At 41.9% G+C, this 20,065-nt stretch overlaps 1 long non-coding RNA gene across 1 annotated transcript; it reads left to right on the top strand.

The window, feature by feature from the left end:
- The first annotated feature begins 336 nt into the window (after positions 1 to 336).
- LOC140683856 (uncharacterized) lies at positions 337 to 18,690 on the top strand. The gene is made up of 4 exons (XR_012055418.1): positions 337 to 647; positions 1,347 to 1,407; positions 4,535 to 4,664; positions 18,612 to 18,690. It is a non-coding gene; the product is annotated as an uncharacterized lncRNA (long non-coding RNA).
- Positions 18,691 to 20,065: the final 1,375 nt, after the last annotated feature.

Raw genomic sequence — 20,065 nt, 5'->3', positions numbered from 1 at the left:
TGGCAAAATGCAGCTAATAAGTGAAGGAGACAACCAATGCATTTCATGTGAAAGCACTGGCGGGGGCCTTTGCGTCTGTCTTAAGAAAATTAAGTTGAGTTTGGATTGAGCATTTAAATGACAGGCAAACCTGTGTGCCACATTTCCATAAACTGACAGAATAACCCTTTTGTCTCCAGCTAAATCCACCCCCTTTACTGAGCCAAAAGTGAATTAAGCAAAACCATTTTTCCGTCAAAAGTAACCATGACGCAAATGGTTTTATCTGCTTGTAACCAAGGCAAGAAAACATTAACCAGCTGGTCCCCATTCAGAGGCATCTGTAACCATCTGGTGGGAGCCCCCGACTGCAGTGCAGAGGCTCAGTGTGGGACCAAGCATGGCTCAATTTGTGCCTGCCAGAATCAACACTCAGTGACTGGAACGTGTTCAGAACCTCCTTGTAACAATTCTCCAAATGGCCTTTACCAGGCATTAGCGTGGCCTTGTTTCCCTGAGCCATATGGGAGTTGTGTGGTTCTGGCTGGCAGAGGCTGGCCTTGGGTGGTCCTGCAACGCTGGTGGTCGTGGCACGTGGATTTCAGTCCTGGGAAGAGCTGATCTGGAGATCCATTTGGCTGAGGTTGGGTGATTACTGACATTTTGGGGTCAGAAATGAGAGTATTGCCCATGTGTATTTGTACTCCTCTGTCGGAATCTGTGGGTATTGGTGATTCCCAGATTGTAGAAAGTCTCTTTCTGCCCCGCTGCCAAAGAAGAAGCCATAATTCGTCTGTGCTGGTTTCAAGGTTGTTTATTCTGTTTATCTCTAACATGTTCTGCTGCCCTGCCGCAGCTCTGTCCTGCAGGGCAGCGTGTGGGGCTCTGCCCTCAGTGGGATGGTACAAACATTAAATACCAGAAACTACCTTACTATATTTACAATAATGCGCCAATATCTATCATCTACGTTGAACAGTGTGTCCCCAGCCTAAACCAATAGAAAAATGCCAACACTACAGTGAAACATGGAGGGCATGAAGAAGGAGGAAAAGGACAAGACACACCCAATTCCTCCATCTTGTCTCCTCTGAACCCCTAATCTAGAAACCTAAAATTTTAGTTTTGCACCCGTGTCACACTTAATTATTACTCTTATCAAACACTCAAAGCTTGTAATTCATCCTGTAAGATTGAAAACTCCTCTCCATGGACAGAGATCACAGACAGTGTCTCTGGGGGCTCTGTCCAGGGGGGTTCCTGACCCCTGCCAGGGTCCCAGACCTGCTAGGGCAGCCAGAGGGAAGCCTTGGATTCCCACACTCCTCCACTTCCACGCTCCCATATTTTCATTTCTGATATTTCAGGATAGGTCTGTGGTTAATCCAAGTGGATCCTGTTATCTCTGAGTTCATGGGGATGCTGAAGGTATGTTGCTTTGGCTTTACTGCTTGGTAAGGGCTTTCTTATTTCTTTTCGGATATGGAGTTTGTTCAACAAATTAGTTAAAATGGGATTCAGACATTAGCAGATGTGGTGAAGTTGACACAAACATGTGTCAAATCATTCAGTTCCAGTACTGTGTGAGATCTGCCTGCTGCCTGATGTGAGAGCAAGAAGCCTTGGAGATACTGTGGTAACCATCAAGCCCTCCAAGACTTTTAACGCATCTTCTCATCTCAGAGAAGCCAAGACAATATTGACTTCTGCAGTATTCCAAATCACCTCAGAAAAAGGTCAGCAAAGAATTTAACTGAGCTGTTTGCTTTAAAAATAATAATAATAATAACATGAACAAAAGGGAGAAAGAAAGATTTATTGAAGCTAGATCAAAATAAGAGTATTGAAACACAAATGCTGGAGTCTTCAGTGCTTGGAAATCCAGCATCTTGCCATTTATCTTATTGGTCTTGTACTTTTAATTAAACTGTGAATAGAAAAAAAGGTGATAAAAGGCACAACTTAGTTTAGAGAATCATATAATGGCTTGGGTTGGAAGGGACCCTAAAGATCATCTCATTCCAACCCTCTGCCATGGGCTGGGACAACTTTCTTTAGACCAGGTCACACAGTCCAACCTGGCCTTGAACACCTCAGGGGTGAGGTACCCACAGCTTCTCTGTTTATCTTCTGCTAAATCCATTCTGATTAAAATGAAGAATGTTGAAAAGATTATGCACTAAATAGCCATGCAAAGTGGTAGAATAGAGTTTTTTTCAAAAACAAAATTCTGTGGTCAGGCCAATCTTCTCTAAAAGAGCTGAATGAATCATAAATTTTGGGCTTTTAATCATTAAATATCCTGTGTACCTCCTTTCACATTCAATTATTCAAGGCTTCTGTGTGAAGGACTCCACAGAAGCTTGTTATATTAATGTTCTTTTCATCGTGCTATGGAGTTTAAACAGTAAAATGATTGACCCTAAACTGTTTGTTTCTTTTAGATTTTTGAGTCTTAAACTTGAACTTTCTCTGCTTTGCATGAGTTTGAAATAATATAGTCTAATTTATCTGTTGCTTATAAGGGCTTTTGTAAACCTGGACACAGTTGGTAAACACTGGACCTCATACAAAAAATTGCAAAAATAGTGCTGCAACCTGTAATCATAGAAGAATTCATATTAGAGTAGGATTAATAATGCATGTAATTATAATATACAATTTTCTTTAGGCTTTTCTAATTATAAAAAAATTACAGATAACATCAACAGTGTGATTCTGAAATGCCTCTCATTTATTATGTAGCTCTCTTAATCAGTGCTCTGCCACTGGAAATCAAGTCAGAATGTTATTATGGTCTCTCCTTCTGGATTTAATTACAGCAGTAACTCATGGCTCAAAGTCTGAGCAAACACACCGTGCATTTTATAGCTTTGAAGAGCAGCCATTAATTCTGCCATCTACCACCCTGTGCAAGCCAATGAAAGCTTTTAAAAAACTTTATGCCTGAAGATAAACACACACTTGCACACGGGCTTAAGGTGGGGGAGTAGAGAGCCCAGCCTCTGTGCCAGTTCTGCACACACACAGCTGAGCATCCTCTCCTGGGAGATGATCTCAAGGTGAACAGATCTGTGAACTTTTTACTACCCAGACTAAAGTTGCACCCTTAACATTTTAAATTATGATTTCAGGATATCAGGTGCTGTCTGATAGCAGCCTGGAATCAGGACAGGGATTTCAATGGGGGGCATCAAGCCCCCCCATCATGAGATGGTGGAGGGAGGGGATTTTTCTGCTCTGCTCTGGGATGCACTTGAGTGCTGAGGGCAGTTCTGAGCCCTGCAACATAAAAACATTAAACTATCAGAGAGTGCCCAAAGGAGGGCACGAGGATGGTGAAGGGCCTTGAGGGGAAGCCGTGTGAGGAGAGGCTGAGGGCACTTGGTCTGCTCAGCCTGGAGGAGACTGAGGGGAGACCTCAGCGCAGTTACAAATTCCTCGGGAGGGGAAGAGGAGGGACAGACACTGACCTCTGCTCTGTGGTGACAGGGACAGGAGCCAAGGAATGACCTGAAGCTGTGCCAGGGGAGGTTTGTGCTGGGTATCAGGAAAAGGTTCTTCCCCCAGAGGGTGGCTGGGCACTGAACAGGCTCCCCAGGGCAGTGGGCACAGCACCAGCCTGGCAGAGCTCAGGGGGTGTTTGGACAAAGCTCTCGGGCACAGGGTGACTCTTGGGGACAGTGCTGTGCAGAGCCAGGAGTCAGACTTTGATGAACCTTGTGGATCCCTTCCACATCAGGATAATCTGTGATTCCATTCTGTGGTTTTGCTGTATAAATGGCCTTGCTGAAATGGGCATCTGAGTCCTTTGAATTGCTCTGGAATCACTTCCCAGGATGAATCTCTAACCTGACCATTAGCTGCAAATGGGAAAAATGCACTCTCCCAAGAACCTGAATTAGTATCAGGAACTGCTTTTGGTTTTGGCAGCAGCCAGGAAGGATGTCTCTCTCTCCAAAGCAGAAACATGCCCAGCCACGTGCCAGCACCTGGGAGGACAGAGCGGCCAGAGAGGTCTGGGGAAGGGTGAGAGGGAGTGTGCAGGAGAGTGAACATTAACATGGGTGCTTGCTTTTTGAGGCTATCTCATTTTTTTAAAAGAAAATAATGTAATCCAAAGACAAGACAGTTTAAATACCACAGACTAATGTCCGCCAGCTTGTGTCTTCCAAAAAGCAATATAATCCCTCATTAAAGATTTCTTATCCTCTCCAGCCACCATCTTCAGCATCAGCTTTCTATATGCTCAATGTGTAGAGAAAAGTAGATTGAAGAATGACCTTCCTGCTTATTTTATTGTGTGGTTTATTTAGACTCAGCAGGGGTACAAGGACCCCAGGTCATCTGCACACATCCTGGGCTGGGTGAAGGGACAAGCAGCCATTGGATATGTGTCATTTGGGAAGCTGTGGGAAAGAGCCAAGGCAATATATGCACTTGATTGATGCAGCTCACATTTGTGTTGCAGTGTGCTCTGCAAGGTTTTCAGAACTTGTAAGAAACACTTTTTTTTTTTTCTTATTTTTTTTTACCTAAGTATTTTTTTCCTCAGGACCTGCCAATTGTTTGAAATGAGAAGTACTGGCAGAAAAGGCTAAGCCTCCTGTTTGAAAGACAGTGACATTTCAAAATTGATATTCTGAAATTGCCACATCCCTTCTGGAAACAAAAAGCAATAAAAGGTTGGTATTTCAGTGAACTTCTCAGAAATATAGAGATGAAGTGCTGTGACTGACCAGCCTGAGTTTTGCGTGTTTTGGGTTTGTACATTGCAACATTTTCTTCTTCATGGAACAAGTCTGTTTCTTGGGTTTTTTTAAATTTCTGAGAGTTGCCCTGGGCAGCAGTTTTTTTTCCAACCCTGGTTTCCAGCCTATGTTCCAGCAGAACCTGTGGTCCTTCTCACCCCAGGAAATGAGACAGGAAGGGCTGAGGGCACATCAGGAGTAGGTACAAGATGTTTTGTGTCAAACAGGAGAGAAGAGTAGGAAGAGTACTTGCGTAGGAGCTCAGACTAAGTTTTTTGTAAAAACATCCCTTTACTTTCACCTCACCTAACATTAGCCTTCCAAAAACCAGGATCTCTTGTCAAACATCTAGAAAGGTGATGCAAGCTTCCCTGCACTGCCCAGGGATCACTAGCTGCCCTTTTAGGATATCTCCTTTGGCAGCAGACTGGGCTCTAGGAAGACTGACTCTCAAGGATGATCAAATGCCATGAAATGTGGTGGTATGAGCACCTTTGTGTTCGTTCCTCTTGGCAGTCTATTAATCTAAGGGAAAAGCTTGAGAAAATAAGGCTAATTAATCCTGACTGCTGTGGACAGTGTAATTTAAATTTTTTTGAAGACTGACAGTGCTTAGGCTGAAATGCCTCAGAACCCTCTCAGCTTCCATCCCCAACACAAGAGTATTTCATATTTTGTGCAGCCAATTGTATTTTCTAAATTTGCTTTCAAATGCATCACAGGAAATAGGCCTTACAGGAAAGAGAGGAAACCAATACTTCTGCCATATTCCAGAAAAGGATGTGGAAAGAGCCTCTTGTGTTACGGATTGAATTAATTCTGCTCTCTAGCACTAGGGAAATGGAAAATCCCCTCAACATTCCCTTCCAGTGTTCAATCTGCTGCTGTAGGAAGCTGTGTCCTTGATGTCAGCTTGGAGAAGAAGAAACTGGGCTGGAGGGAAGAGGAGAAGGATCCTGGCTGGACTAGGGTGACATTGATACATGAGGCTTAAATTTCAAGGGAGGAAGTGGGGCAAAAAGGATTGCAAAATCTGGTTCCATAATGGTGTGGGATTCTGCTTGCTGTGCTTTCTCTCATATTTGTGGTCTCAGAGGAAACATCAGCTGGTCCTCCTTGGTTCAAAGTGAGATTGAAGGGGAGGTGGTGAATGCAGCCTTAATGTGAGAATGTGGGAGAGGAGGGATCCTTTATGTATCAGCAGGGATGTGAGGAGCCTTTTTCTCTCATCCTGATAAAGAGCAAAGCATTTCTTTGCATTTATTTTTATTTTTAAGGCTGCTCTGCATTTGCCTGTGAATGCAGAAAACTTTTGACATTTATTTTGCAATATGCACACAATGACTTACACACACCCTGGGCTGGACATTTCCAGGGTCCCAGCAGACCTCAGCCTTGAGAGGTTTTGTTTCAGGATATCCCAAAAACTTCACATGGAATAGCTGGGAGAGGCAATGCTCAGGGAACTGAGAGGAGATCAATCCATACAGCAATCCAAAGAGCAAAGCAGCACAAAGAGAAACTATTGCAGAGCAATTACTCTTTCATAATCCTTCAGGCTTGCCTTGACACAGCACTGTGCATGAGATCTGAGCAAATTTGGAGGCTTCTGTAATTCCCATTGCCATTCTCCAGTGTAGAGGGGAAGGTTGTTTTCATGCAAAGGCAATCACTTACCCTTTATTTACTGTGAAGGATGAGGATGGGGGACTCTGACTCCCAAAGCTTTCCACAGTTGGGTTTGTTGTCTAATTATTCCATGGCAGAGCTTTTCCCAGCAGCGCGGGGCTGCAGCAGAGCCTGAGGGACTCCTGCCCTTGCAGAAGGTCTCTCCAGAAACCTGGTGTTTTGTGGTGGAATAATACTGCAGCCCACGTGCCTTTGTCACTTGGTTAGTTTATTTATTTTTAATGGCATCATATGAATAAAGAAATGTGCCTGCCTCATTGTCTTTTGAAGGCAGATAATTGTGTCGCTGTTGCGTTCGGTATCGGCTTGTCATGCCCAAATGAATTTACGCTTATCCATCTTTCTCTTCAGAAAGCAGCCCTGCTGAGTTTTCCCAGTTGTTCAGTCAGTCACAAGCCACAGTTGTACAGCAAGCACTGCTTTATGTTGTCTAAATAGATGTGGCTCTTCTCTTGTTCCCATTGTCAGTCTTATTGTTAAATTGCTTTGAATTTGCAGTGAATTGAAGCTCTCCATTCCGAGGAGAAAGACATTATTACTTGCAATTAGGAATAGGATTATTGGATGGTAGCACTTTTTAGTCCTGAGTTAATGAGTTATGATCAGAACATATCCTTTCATTAGTTTAAAATATTCTCATAATTATTCTGATATTGTGATCTAGGAAAAAAAACAACTTAAATAGCGGTTCACTTAAAACAGCAAAACACACACATTACTTCACAGGTTACGTAGAGTTATGGGTGGCTAAACATGAGTCTGTGTCACCACTCTGGCTGAGAAGGAGTCCCAAAATGATGGGATGGATCAAGGTAAAAAATACCCCATAAGATCAATTATCATTGATTATGAATTGCCCAGAGAGGCTGTGGACTCCCCATCCCTGGAAGGTCAAGGCCAGGCTGGATGGGGCTTGGAGCAACCTGGTCTAGTGGCAGCATCCCTGGTCATGGCAGGGGGTGAATTGAGATGGTGTTTAAGGTCCTTTCCAACTCAAACCATTCCATGATCCTGTGGCTCTGCAGGATGTCTGCAACCAAGCTTCACTGGAGAATTCCATCTGGAGTTGACACTAAGTGGGCAATCAGAGTGGCAATCTGAATTTCCTACATTTCAGCTACAACCTGGAGATATTCTTCTCTCCCTCTCTTGTTTTTGCATTGTAGAGTGCCAGCTGTGACTGAGCAGAGGGAGAGGCACCACATTTAAAATGCATTTAATCAATGGTGACATTAAGATTAGCACTGAGCTCATGTGGTCAGGTATTATAGGAAGCCAGTATGTTGAAGAAAACCTCTTCTAACTCTAATTTGGGAAGTAGATTTTAAAGTGGTGAGCCTCAAAGACTAGAAATTATTCTTTGATCTTACAAAGCCTGCAAATGACAGCAGTGTCTGCACAACACAGCATATATCCAAACAGTCACAAGAAATCTAAATGGGGATTTGAGGCAGCAAAACTCTTAAAATAAGAAAAGGGAGATAATTCAGACAGTCAGCCCAAATCATAGCATGGTTGCTCAATGTAGATATTGTACAATCACTGACCAACTAAAGAAAACAAAAACTTATTTGAATTTCCAGATGAATTCCTGAAAAATGAGGGAGGTGATTAAAAAAAAAAAAAAAAAAAAAAAGAAAAGAAAAAGAGATGTGACCTAGAATGAGAAAGATTCTAGTGTGTGAATGTTTCTAAGAAGGAAGATTACAGCCTCAAAAATAGAGGAACATTTTTAGGTGGAAGGAAATAATGAAAACACTCTGAAATGTTATTTGTTGTGGTTTTCTGACCTTTAACCAAACACTCCAGGCCTGCTTAAAATGTCAAACTATGTGTGTTTGTTTGTGTGAGTGTATTTGTTTGCACTTAGGTAAAGCCTACTCAGAGAACATCTCCACGACCACAGCTGTGAGCAGACAATGCTTGGAGTCCTCAGCTCCGTGGCCTGCCAGCCTTGGGAAGGCTCTTCAGGATGACTTTGGACTTGATGTACAAACCCAGGCTCAGCTCTGCAGTGGTGCTCAGCTACCTGGGTCCAATGGAATAGAGATAAAATGTTAAATAACTCTGTAGCTTTGGACCTGAATTAATGAGAATGCTGGGTGGGGAGTACAGAAGAGCAGAATACACATGTTCTTGCCAGAGATGTTTTTGGTGCATCAAAACCAAATTGCTGAATTACTTTTAGCATTTGCTTATCTCAGGGTGCAGTACATGACTGGAGGATATTTCCTAGTCAGTGGTGCCTTTCCTTCCTAATGTCCTACTATCAATTACAGCATTAGTTATCTATATTTTCTATTTCTAAAAGCATCTGAAACTTTGTTTTTAATTATTCATTGAGAGAGAGACTTATGTTATAACAGTGCTTCTGAATGGGCTCTTAAAAATCTTGGAGCCAACCTGTGACAGCCAGATGAAAAACAGGACTGGACAAGAAGTCTGTGGTGTCAAGGCAGCAGTGTAAAGAAATAAGATTTAGTGTTTGCTTCTAATGTGCTGTCTTGGGGTGTCCTATTGGAATTTCGCAAGAGAATTGCCTTTTATAAACAGGTTGTGACAAGCAATTGCACATCTCTCCACACAGCTTAAGAAAGGAAGAACAGAATAATTGAAAATAGGGCTGGGCAAGCTCTTGGGAGGTCATCCAGACCATTGCCTCACCCAGGTGGGGTTGGCTTCACACTAACTACTCCTGGCATATATTTACTTCACATGTTTTCAAAAACCTGCAGTGACAGAGGTCCCACAACCTTCCTAGGAAATGTTTTCAAGACTTATCACTGGTTAATGTTACAAACTTCTCTCCTAAAGCCTTGCTCATGTCCTGCCTGGAGGCCAGTGTGACATCACTGCTTCTTTCCAGGCTCCCAGGGATCACAGGAGATGGTCATTTCCTTTCTTACACAGCAACAAGTCCCTCTGTTTGGAGACTGCTATCATGATTCCTCTTAATTATCTCCTTTCTAGACTAAACAAATCCCATCCTTTTAATCATTCTTCATAATTTATGGTGTTTAAGCCTTCCTTCATTCTTGCCTGAACTCAGACTAATTGGCCGGGGTCCTTTCTGAGAGCACTGGGCCAAACCTACATTTCAGTGGCTTTATTTTCTCATCCTGATATTTGTTTTTCAAGTCTCATTGCAATGAGGATTTTCATGAGTTTTTGTGAAAGCACCCCTGGGTAAATGCCTAGTCTTGGATCTGACCTGGAGTTTGGGTTTGGTATTACCCTCTAAGAGAGCTTCCACATCTTTGTTGAACTCTGATACCCTAAGGAGGGCTAGATTTTAAGAAGAAAGATGGTGAAAAATGTAGTGGTACCATCCTCAAAGATGTCTAATTCTTAAAAATACTTTTTACTGACCTGTATTTGTTTCCAGCTGTTCATATCAGCTGAAATTTCTCAAGCAGTGCAAACCCTGGGTGCTCAGCTTGCCGAAGAAGGAATTGTAGATGCATATGCTTAAATATGTATTTAAAGTGAAATTTGGGCTCCCTGTTGTTGCTGTGTTATTGGGGTTTTTCTGTGTTTGGTCTTGTTTCCTTTTTTTTTTTTTTTTTTTTTTTTTATAAGTTGACCCATATATAATTTCCCTGGATTCATAACATCTTTTCTAGCATAACATCTTTTCATAACACAATTCTGTTCTGTGAATGTATCAGAGGGGCTCAATTATTACTTCTTATTTAATTTTCTATAATTAAGTGTTGGACTTTCATAAAATACATACCCTCTAAACTGATGGTGTTGCATAAAAGGTTCATTTTATGCGTTTTTTTGAAATTACTTTTTGCTGTTAATACATTGGCTTATATTTCAGTGGTCTTGGCAGTGCTGTGTTAATACTTGGAGTTGATAATCTTAAAGATTTTTTCCAACAGAAATGATTTTATGGTTCTATCTACAGAAGTGACTTCCCAGTGTGAGCCTCTGAGCATGGGAGGGGTCAGGAGAAGCAGCTATGATGCAAACTTCATCTATTTAGTGCTACAAAATTTGTGCTCTATGTATTATGGGAGTGGTCAAGAGGATTAGCCCTTCCTGGGAGAAATACTGGCATTTTTGGCTCATATTAGGCCACTTTAATCCTGAAACCCTCATTGCTGGTGACAAAACACTGACCAGGGGTCACTGCCAGGGTGCCATACAGAAAGGTTCTATCCCAGCTGAGTAGGGTTAGTAGGGAAAAGGGTTTCTCTTTCCAAAGCAGCTGAAGGACTGGATGACTTTTCCAGTCATCCAAACAAGTGTCCACAGCCATTGGGGTTAGATCACTTTCTGAGCAGATTTTCTGGGAAAAGATGTCAGCAATAATGCACTGATTTGGAACAAACTTTATCAATTCAAGAAGAAAAAGAAAACATTGCTCTTGGCTATCCTTTCCAGTGATAATATGAACTGGGAGATAGAGAGCCCATGAAAATCAAGCCATTGTAATTGTATGAATATAATTTTTTTGGTTCTCAGGGCTTATGCTGGGAACTGAGCTGATACTGCAGCTCATGGTGGATATTTGGAAAACAAAATGTAGGAAATAGACTTTCTTTGAGTATGTGAGGTTAAACTTGTTGCTACTTCTCTCAGTGAGGGAATTCTGTACCCAGTAGATTGACATGCTTTTAAGTAATCAGAATTCCAGTGTTTTCTGCAAGATAGTGTAATATCACATAAAGCAAGAGAAAGAAAAAGGAAATTGGCCTATGTTGGAATTGTTCTGGTGTTTTCTTCTACAACAGAATGGTAAATTGTTTGCTTTGGCTTTCTGGAAAATATCTGACCTTGATACTTCATATTCAATGTACGTAAACAATTACAAAAGCATCTGAGCCAAATAGAAAAGGCTATTTCTTGAAAACCTGCAGGGAATTCACATGGGAATTTCCCACATGCTGTGGCAATCTTAAAAATACCTCCTTGTAACCCCACAATATTAATGATTAACTCCGGAACTGTGAGTTTTTCCAGACTTCCAGCGAGCTCAGTGATTTATATGTTCAGCTGCATGTATCAGGAGAGGTAGTAAAAAAGAGTCATTTACCACTTTTAGTAGCTTGCATTCAACAAACAATCTGTCACATTTTCCCCTTGAAATTCAGGGATTTTTGCAGATTGCTCGGCTGACAAATACCACAGGACGGGAAATGTTTTGTGGCGAAGTTCTGCGCTGAGATGCTCTTGCAAGAATGAGCTGGAACCAGCTTTGTTCTTCACAAATTACCCAGAGCTGCTTTGCTCAGGACACTCCACCCACACATTGCAGCATGAACCTTCAGAGGATGTGCTCAGCATTGCTGGGACCTTGTTCATTTACCTCTGACATTCAGTGTTAGTGTGAGCTCTGTGAACTGCTCCCCTCACATTTGCTGAATAGTAGAGGGTCCCTGGGGAGGTGATTTCCCAGGGCAAGCAGGGGTTGGGTGTGAGGAGATTCACATCACACAAAATCTGTTCAGCCTGTGGAGTGGTGGGCAGCAGCGCACCTGTGAGCAGGTGCAGGAATCTTTCCAAAGATTCCAGTACCTTAAGGGGGCTTATAACAAGGAGGAGAGAGCATTTATACAGGCAATGGTTTTAAACTGAAAAAGGACAGATTTGGATCAGACTTTAGGAAGAAATTCTGTACTCAGAGTTTAACCATTATTCAGTTTGAGAAACTGGAGCATGACCATCGTGAGTGCCAAAAGCCAGTTCTCATTTTTACTGGGCCACAATAAAACTAGTTTTGGAATTTCCCATGCACAAGCACATGTTCATTTTCAGGGTGTTCTTGATGTCTATATCTCTACCTCTGTATATACATCATTGAATTGTATGTATAGAATTTAATCTCTTATCACTTACCTATCTATATATCTATCAATCATCTCTTTATAGAGTGGCTCCTCTGGATGTTTCTTGAGTTATTTGCCCTTTTTTTCTCCTGGAGGGGCAATCCCAGAACCCTAAAAGCACAATCAGACATAATTCATAATCAGAACTTTGCTTCAGTGGGCATTGGAAATTTACCTGCCTGCAGTCAGAAACAATAAATACCTCTACAATCTGGACTGGGAAACCAGGCAGTTGGAAGCAGATGGTAATAACAAAAGAATCAGGAACTAAATCATGAGGAGTGACCTGGAAATCAGGCTTGAGTAAACCAGAAAGATTCAAAACTCAGAAACCCATGTAAGAAGACTACACCAAATCTTTAAAATCAGGATGTTTCAAAACCCCTTCACTTTTAACACAGGATGGGGATTAATTTTTTTATTAGGATTATCCTAGATTCAGTTGCTGTTGGTTATAATTGTTTTGGGATTGGATTAAGGTGCAGCCTGTGCTAGGGCACATGTGGTCAGGACATCTCGCCTCTGAGGGCAGGAAGCAGATAACCAGCTGCTCAGTACAGTACATCTCTCTGTAGCTGCTTGATTAATGCAGGATATGGATCTGCCACAGCTTTTGCCTTCAGATCTTGGCACTTCAGTTTACTCATGCTTTCCTCCTCAGAGAGCCTGATTTTCCTACCAGATATGATTTATTTCACTTTTTTATTTTCCCCCTTAAAAAAGCCCAAAAATCCCCCAACAAAACCCAAACAAGCTTAGAAGTATCTGATTACTGGCACCAAACTCATGAACTTTTGCCCCATTCAGGGTTTTCCATTTCCCATTATGTTCATTTTGACTGGAGCCACATGCTGTCCCCATTCCTAACCTGGCCATTTCCTGCTGGAAAAGGCAGGGAAAGACTCTGCAATGATTGTGAAAAAAATAATAGCTGTATGTCTCTCTGTAACCTCTATGAATATTATGTTAATGTATATTACTAACATTAGTAAACCCCTGAAATTTTAAAAAGTAAGGCTTGGAAACTCTTTTTTTACATCTAGCACTCACTGTACCATGGAACTCTGGCTTATTGTTATGAAATTATCAAAGCTTCACCTTTCTGTCAGCTGATATGAAAAGTCCTTATCATATGGAGCCTGGACTTTAGCAACTGGATTTTGTCCTGAACCCTGCTACAGATCCATCTCCATGTGTTTTATTTCAGTTGGGACAATTGCAGATATAAATTTAAGTGTCTGCCCTCTTTTAAAGTTGTTGACTCCTTGTTCCCTCCAACATTTTCATAGCTGTTAGGCACTGTAGAAAATATTTCTTTGACTTGTTTAAGAATTTTTATGGTATAACTGCCTAACCTATAGGGAAGCCTTTGGGAAAAACTAAACACCTAAATTTACCCTATTTGTCCCAAGTGGTTCTTTCTGTTACACTTCTCTGTACTGTCCCTTTTTATTTGCTTCCCTCTAAATTGCAGGCTGTTGTACTGCCTTAAATCTCTCTGCCTATGGGAGTCTTTTTAGGCTGCTGAACATTGTAATTAACCACTTTGGACTTTCCAGGTTTCACTGCATGTATGCTCTGCTGAAATTCAAGCCCAGGTATGGCAAAGAGAGTTCCAGACGAAGGCATGCTGTTAACGAGCATAATGACATTATTCATCCAACACTGTTCCTTGTTAATGACTCCTGTTTTTACTGTTGCACTGCAGCAGTCACACACACCTTTTCCCCACACATTTTGGCAAACAACAGGCATTAACTTTGAAGCTCAAAGCCCTTGAGCTTTTTTAGGCTGAGCATCCGTTTTATGAAAGCCATACCTGTTACGTGATTGTGAGCCTCCTAAGGGCTGAGGAATCCCCAATTCACCTTTTAAATTTGTGAGCAGTTCCTGTTATTCTTGGGAGGGACTCTTGGCTAATGCAGTGGGGTGGCCTTGGTCTTTCTCTTGGTGGCAGTGGGTGAGGTGAGTCCAGCTTCATCCTGTGCCACTGACCTGGACCTGAGGTTTGCACAGTGCTGAGGAGATCCCCAGCTACAGAGCAACAAGTCTGATACCTCTGTGCACCCCAGAACTGTGCTTTATTTGGGGATGGGGCCTGTGGGTGGTATGCTGCACCCTTGGGTAGGGAGGTGAGATCAGGGGGAGATGCTCTGCTGCCATGGCTAAACTGGGCTTTTGTTGACATAGCAAGAAATCATTAGCTGAGACTGGCTCTGTCACAGCACAATCTGGAAAATATGCTGTATTACACAGGGACTGTAGCAGAATTAGGCAAAGGTGTTGCAAACTGTGATAAAGTACACACTGTATTCTGGGAAGGAATCTAGCAATTCTTGCTGAAGGACTCCTGAAATTATCCACCCAGGCATTGGTTGTGATAAAAACAGGCAGATAAGACACTGGTATGTCCTATGAGGTGGCTCAAGTATGTGTTTGAAAAAAAAGAGTGGTGCTGTGCCTGTACATGAAGCACAGGCTTGCTAGGACTTATTCAGTGTTTGCCTCTTTGTGGCTTGGTCAAATCATGGCCATGAATCACTGAATGACTTGGCTTGGACAGCTCAGCCAAAGGCAGCCACAGAGATTTCAATTCTGACAACATTAGCTAAGGGGAAAACCTGAAATGATGCTGGCATCAATCACGGAGAAATCTCTGGTGACGCACGGCAAGTACATGTGAAATTACAGCGGGTATGGAGTAATCAGCACAGATATGAGAAAGGGATCATCTAGGATGGGGAAACTACCTGATGTAAACCCAAAACTTTGTTGAGGAGTGCACATCCAGACCTGTATTAAAATTCTCTTCCATCCATTTTTGTGCTGAAAGATGTCTTTTCCCTTGAATGAGCCTGGAGGGGCCATGCAATGCCTAAAAGTTCATGATCTATAGCTGTCAGAAGAGGCTCTGACTTTTAAATAAGCCAGCTGGTGATCAGATGCTGTGACTTGCTATTTATTTTGCAAATCATACTTGCGGACATGTTGCCTTAGCAAAGTCACTGATTGTGACAAATGTGTGTAACAAGTGCAGTCTTCTATTGATTCTCACATTCTATTTTCCGCTTTTGGTGGAAACAGATGGAATTCAATTTTCTCACAATTACTATTAGCCAAGAATAACATCGCTTAAATCGGTGCGGGGGAAGTGGGAAGTTGCAACTACAAAAACACACAGCCTGAAAAGCTGGATATTGAAATGTAACTTGCAAATAACCATAACTGATGTTATATCCAGGGCCCAATTCAGAAACACAATTAAGCATTTTCTGGACTCAAAGCTTTATGTCCTATCAACATTATATATGTCTGCTGAAAAATGGATCATCCAGATTGTTCTTGTAGGTTAGTCCCATGGCATGACTGATGCTTAAAGTGTAAAATCTCAAGACATTCTCTGCTAAAAATAAATGCAGGATAAGGTTGGCTGTAGTTAATCCTAACCCAGGGATATGCAACCTTACAAAATTATTGCTTGCTATGCAAAACATTAAAGGCAATTCTTAAGAAATTAAAATAATAGTTTGTCATTAGAAAAGAAGTCAATCATTAGGCACAAAATAAATAATCTCCAAATATTGAGGCTGTTTCAGATCAAAACACTGTGAATTTAGAAAGAGTGCGTTGCATAGCTAATGCATGAGTACAAGAAAAAAATCCTACATTCTGTGAGTTGGTTAAGGGTGAATTGAGTGTTTGAGGTTAAGAATACCATAATTAAAGTATTTTTTAAATCACTGCTTTACACTGATTCTTTTGCATCATGCTGAACTCTTAGCTGATGCGATCACAGGTATTTTAGTCCCATTATTAAGTATTGCCTCTGACTTTGTTTAGTAGCTAATATGGGATTATTGGTTTCGTCCTGGACTTCCTTCAGTCCTTCTTATTGTTATAGGATCTTATTATTCTCCCAAACGACTGCATTTCTGTTCATAAAAGCCTTGTAAAGAGGCATTAATAGAGCTGTCATACAGGTGCTGAATGGAGCCAGACACCTCTGTGCCAAAAAGGCACCAAGATAAGATGATTATGATGTTCTATTTCAGAGTCTTTAGTATTTCACAGTTCTTCATGTGTTCATAGCAAAGATAAATGGAAATCATAGAGATGGTGTCTGTAGTAATGTGTCTGAAAAAATGAGATGACCTGCCAGTCATCCAGAGAAGACTCGCCCTGTAATGCTGTGAAACCTGTGGCCATAACTCATTTCTGAGGGCAGCTTACAAAATCTAGCCCTGGAAGGCTGAGTAACTCCAGTTCTGTGCATACATACTGGAAGTGGAGTTCCACAGCTTTTTGGAAGTTGTATTTTCACACCTTAACAAGTTCACTGTAAGTTACTGTAAGTATCACTCTGTAAGTTGACATGGCTGTTTTGACCAAATTTAGGCAAATATTCATAAAAGCAGCAAATTGCCTTTTCTACCTCTGAAATGATGCCCCGGAAATATTGGGGTGAGATGGAATATTTCATTTTGCCTTTTCACATGGCCAAACCAATATTTTTTTTTCTTTAGGAAGCATCGGAGGAGCTTTTGATGAAGGTTTTTCACCAGAGATGTCAAGGCAAAAATCCCCCTAAAACCCTGCTAAATTGTTTTTAATTGAATCTATATATCTGTGAATTTTTAAATGCTAATCAAGCTACCTCCGTACAAGAAGCCATGTCTTGCTCACAGCCCAAATGTAGAAAAAATGTAAATCTATTCTCCTTTGTTCCGCATTTACTGTTTCTGGAGGCACTCAGCCAGTACAAGTGATTCCTCTTTGAAATTGGGCAAGGAAAGTGTGAGTGAGGCAGCTGCTCCAAACCCACAGGCACCTCCAGAATTGGGGTTTCATGGAGCAGGAGGGCTGGGTGGTGTGACAGACCCTGGGTGCCCATCTGTGCCAGGCAGGGGCTGCCTTTGGCACGGATGTCCCATGGCCAGCTTTGCCACACTGGGGAGGGCGAGGCAGGCTCTCCACACCTGATCACCTCTGTGCTTCATCCTCCAGGGCAGCACTGGCTGCATCCCCAGCTCCCAGCTGCCATGGTCTGATTGCCAACCCCTTTGCACAGCTGCTTGCACCAGCACGAGGTGGCTGCACTGGGGATGGGGTGCTGTGGCCACCAGTGTCAGTGTGTGGGGTGGCACTTCAGCCTTCCTGCACCCTCTTGGTGCCAGCAGTGCTTGTGGTGACAAGTTTCCTCTCCTGTAGCAACAGAGACTTTGAAAGGCTGCAGCTTAAGCTGAGATTGTATCTTTGCTCTGCCCACAGTTTTCTGTCACTGGAATGTTTCCTAAGAAATTATTTTGCAGGCTTCAATTTCTGCATCTGATGCATATTTAAATAACTTTCCAGTGCCCTTGTTTAATTTTGTTTAATTCACAGTTCTGACTATTCACTGAAGCCAAATTATGAAACACATGGGTGTCTGGATATTTCCATACCTCTCTTTTTTTTTCCCTCCACTTGTAGCTTCCAGTTCTAACCTCTCTGTTGGAAGAAGCAAAGAAAGGACAAAAGAATTTGAATGGCTCTTCCTGGGATGGTATTTCAAAGCAAAGAGGTAGCAGGCTTAGGCTCTACATACAGAAGGTCTGCAAGAATGGAGATGTTAAAACAATCACAGACCTTACAAACGAGACAGAAGCATAACTCTTTTACTGCTCTTGGCATTGGTTAAATCTACAGAGGAAATTGAAGATTTTTATGATTCTATTAAAATTACTGTTCAACACATTCAAAGGGATGATAGAAAAACATAAAGGGCAGTGTCTCATACGTTAATGTTAACCTGACAATATCATTTATATTGAAATTTGACTTGACTTTCAAGCACCATTTGAAAGGTTATTGTATGTGAAACTGAATTAAACCACACGGATGAAGTCTGCCCTTCTGTAATTTAAAAGAAAAGAACTGTATTTTTCTTTCTGTAAGTCCATTCTCAAAAAAGAAAAACTCCAGGGTTTTGCCTCACCCTACCTCCCACCAGGACAATCACTAGTCTGTTAGGGGCTGAGAAAAACAAAAGCAGGTGAAAAAGCCATCCCCCAAGGGCAGTCTCTGATGCCAGAACTGGCTTATACCAAAGTGCACATTAGCAAGGCAGTTTCACCTTTACACCAGAGTGCCTGAAATTAGATATTTCTCCCCTCTATATTTCCTAAGTCTTGTGTTTCCATCCCTGTTTTTATTAGTCTTGGGCTGATGAAATCCTTTCCCATGTCACCCCAATATTTACCTCTTAGACTGCTCTAGTTATTTGAAGCACAATGCCTTGTTTAGCTAAGCTGGCCTGCTACCTACATATGAGCTGGATCAAATAACCCTGCTTCAGTCACCTCTTTAACTTTTCCAGGAATTCTGTTGAAAACTAACATCCATCTCCCCAAGGAGTGTGTAGTGCACAGTCTCTGCAAGCCTATGGAATTTTGGTAAGTAGCTCATAAATGCTAAGATCTGCATGGAAACACTCTTAACCAAGTGGGACCCAAGGGAAAAAAAATATAATCCCGGTCACCCTCATCCTCAGATGACCTCGGCAAATGCAACTTTTAAACGAGGCGAGTTCAACAGAAACCATCAGGCTTTTCTGAGAATTTCCCCACTGCGCTCCTGCCAACTCTACCACTCTGGGCATGAATGTAGCAGATTTGCAGGCAGCTGGAAAGCACAGACAAATGGTCACTGTGCTCCAGCCGTGCCTCTGCCCAGCAGCCAGGCACGCCAGCGACCTGAAACTGGGAATATTGGCGTGTTTGTGCCTGCTGTCACTCACAGGGAGGCAGGAACGTGTCAAGCAAACAGCATCTCTGACTCCAACTTCAACACAATGCAAAGATGGGACGGAGATAAATACAGGGATTTATGGTCTCTACAGCCTGAATGTTTAATGGAACAGGGAGGAGCTGTCAGGACTTGTCATTATGAAGAATGAGTTTTATTAGACTAGGGATGGATTTTCCTAGCTGAGGTGTCCAGCACAAGTGGAGGGAAGATTTGGAAGTGGGAAAGAGTTTCTCAGAGGTTTGATTTTGTGGCTTTAACTATGTGAACTATTTTGCAAGGAACAGGCCCTGTTTTGGGAAGAAAAAGAGGGCATAGCCAGGAAAAAGTTATAAGAATTAGGTAAAAATCTTCTTCTACCCCTAAATATGCCCCTCATAATCCAAATATTTGGATTTATGAGATATATTTGCCTATTGGGAGGTGTATTCATGGAGATATATTTGTATATTGCTACTGGGACATAAATTCATGTCCCTGCCTGTGGCAGCGAGGTTGCAACTAGATGATCTTTGAGGTCCCTTCCAACCCAAACTGTTCTATGATTCCAATTGTAAAAAGAAAGTAGAGACAGAAAAAATGTTATCAAATTGTCTACTTGTGAGCTCAAACAACCCTGTTACCACTGCATATTTTTTAAATTTTAATTTTTTTGTACAGTGAACAGTCCTGTCTCCACTCCCACCAAAGTCATGTTTCCTGTGATTCCAAAAGTAAACAAGTTCAGAGGACATGAATGGCAGCAAACAATGTAAACAGGAATTCTCATGCTAAATGTACCCATATTTTACTATACTTAGAAGTGGAAGTCAAACCAGTGTTTGGTGAAGCAAATTGCCTGCAACCAAGAAGGAAGCAGAAAAATAATCAACATATGGGTCGATCAGTCCGCAGAGGAAATCCGAGGTGCAGTTTCACAATGCATTACGTCCAAAACAATATTGGTTCAAAAGTTCCCTTTCTGCCTGACCTTGACCTTTTGGGAAGGGCTGGAAAGAGGAAAGGGTGTGAGAAAAGGGTGTTTTA

Source organism: Taeniopygia guttata, chromosome 4 (assembly GCF_048771995.1).
Source record: "Taeniopygia guttata chromosome 4, bTaeGut7.mat, whole genome shotgun sequence".
Classification (NCBI taxonomy): domain Eukaryota; kingdom Metazoa; phylum Chordata; class Aves; order Passeriformes; family Estrildidae; genus Taeniopygia; species Taeniopygia guttata.
Note: the sequence above shows the minus strand (reverse complement) of the source record. Positions and strands in the feature narration are given on the sequence as shown.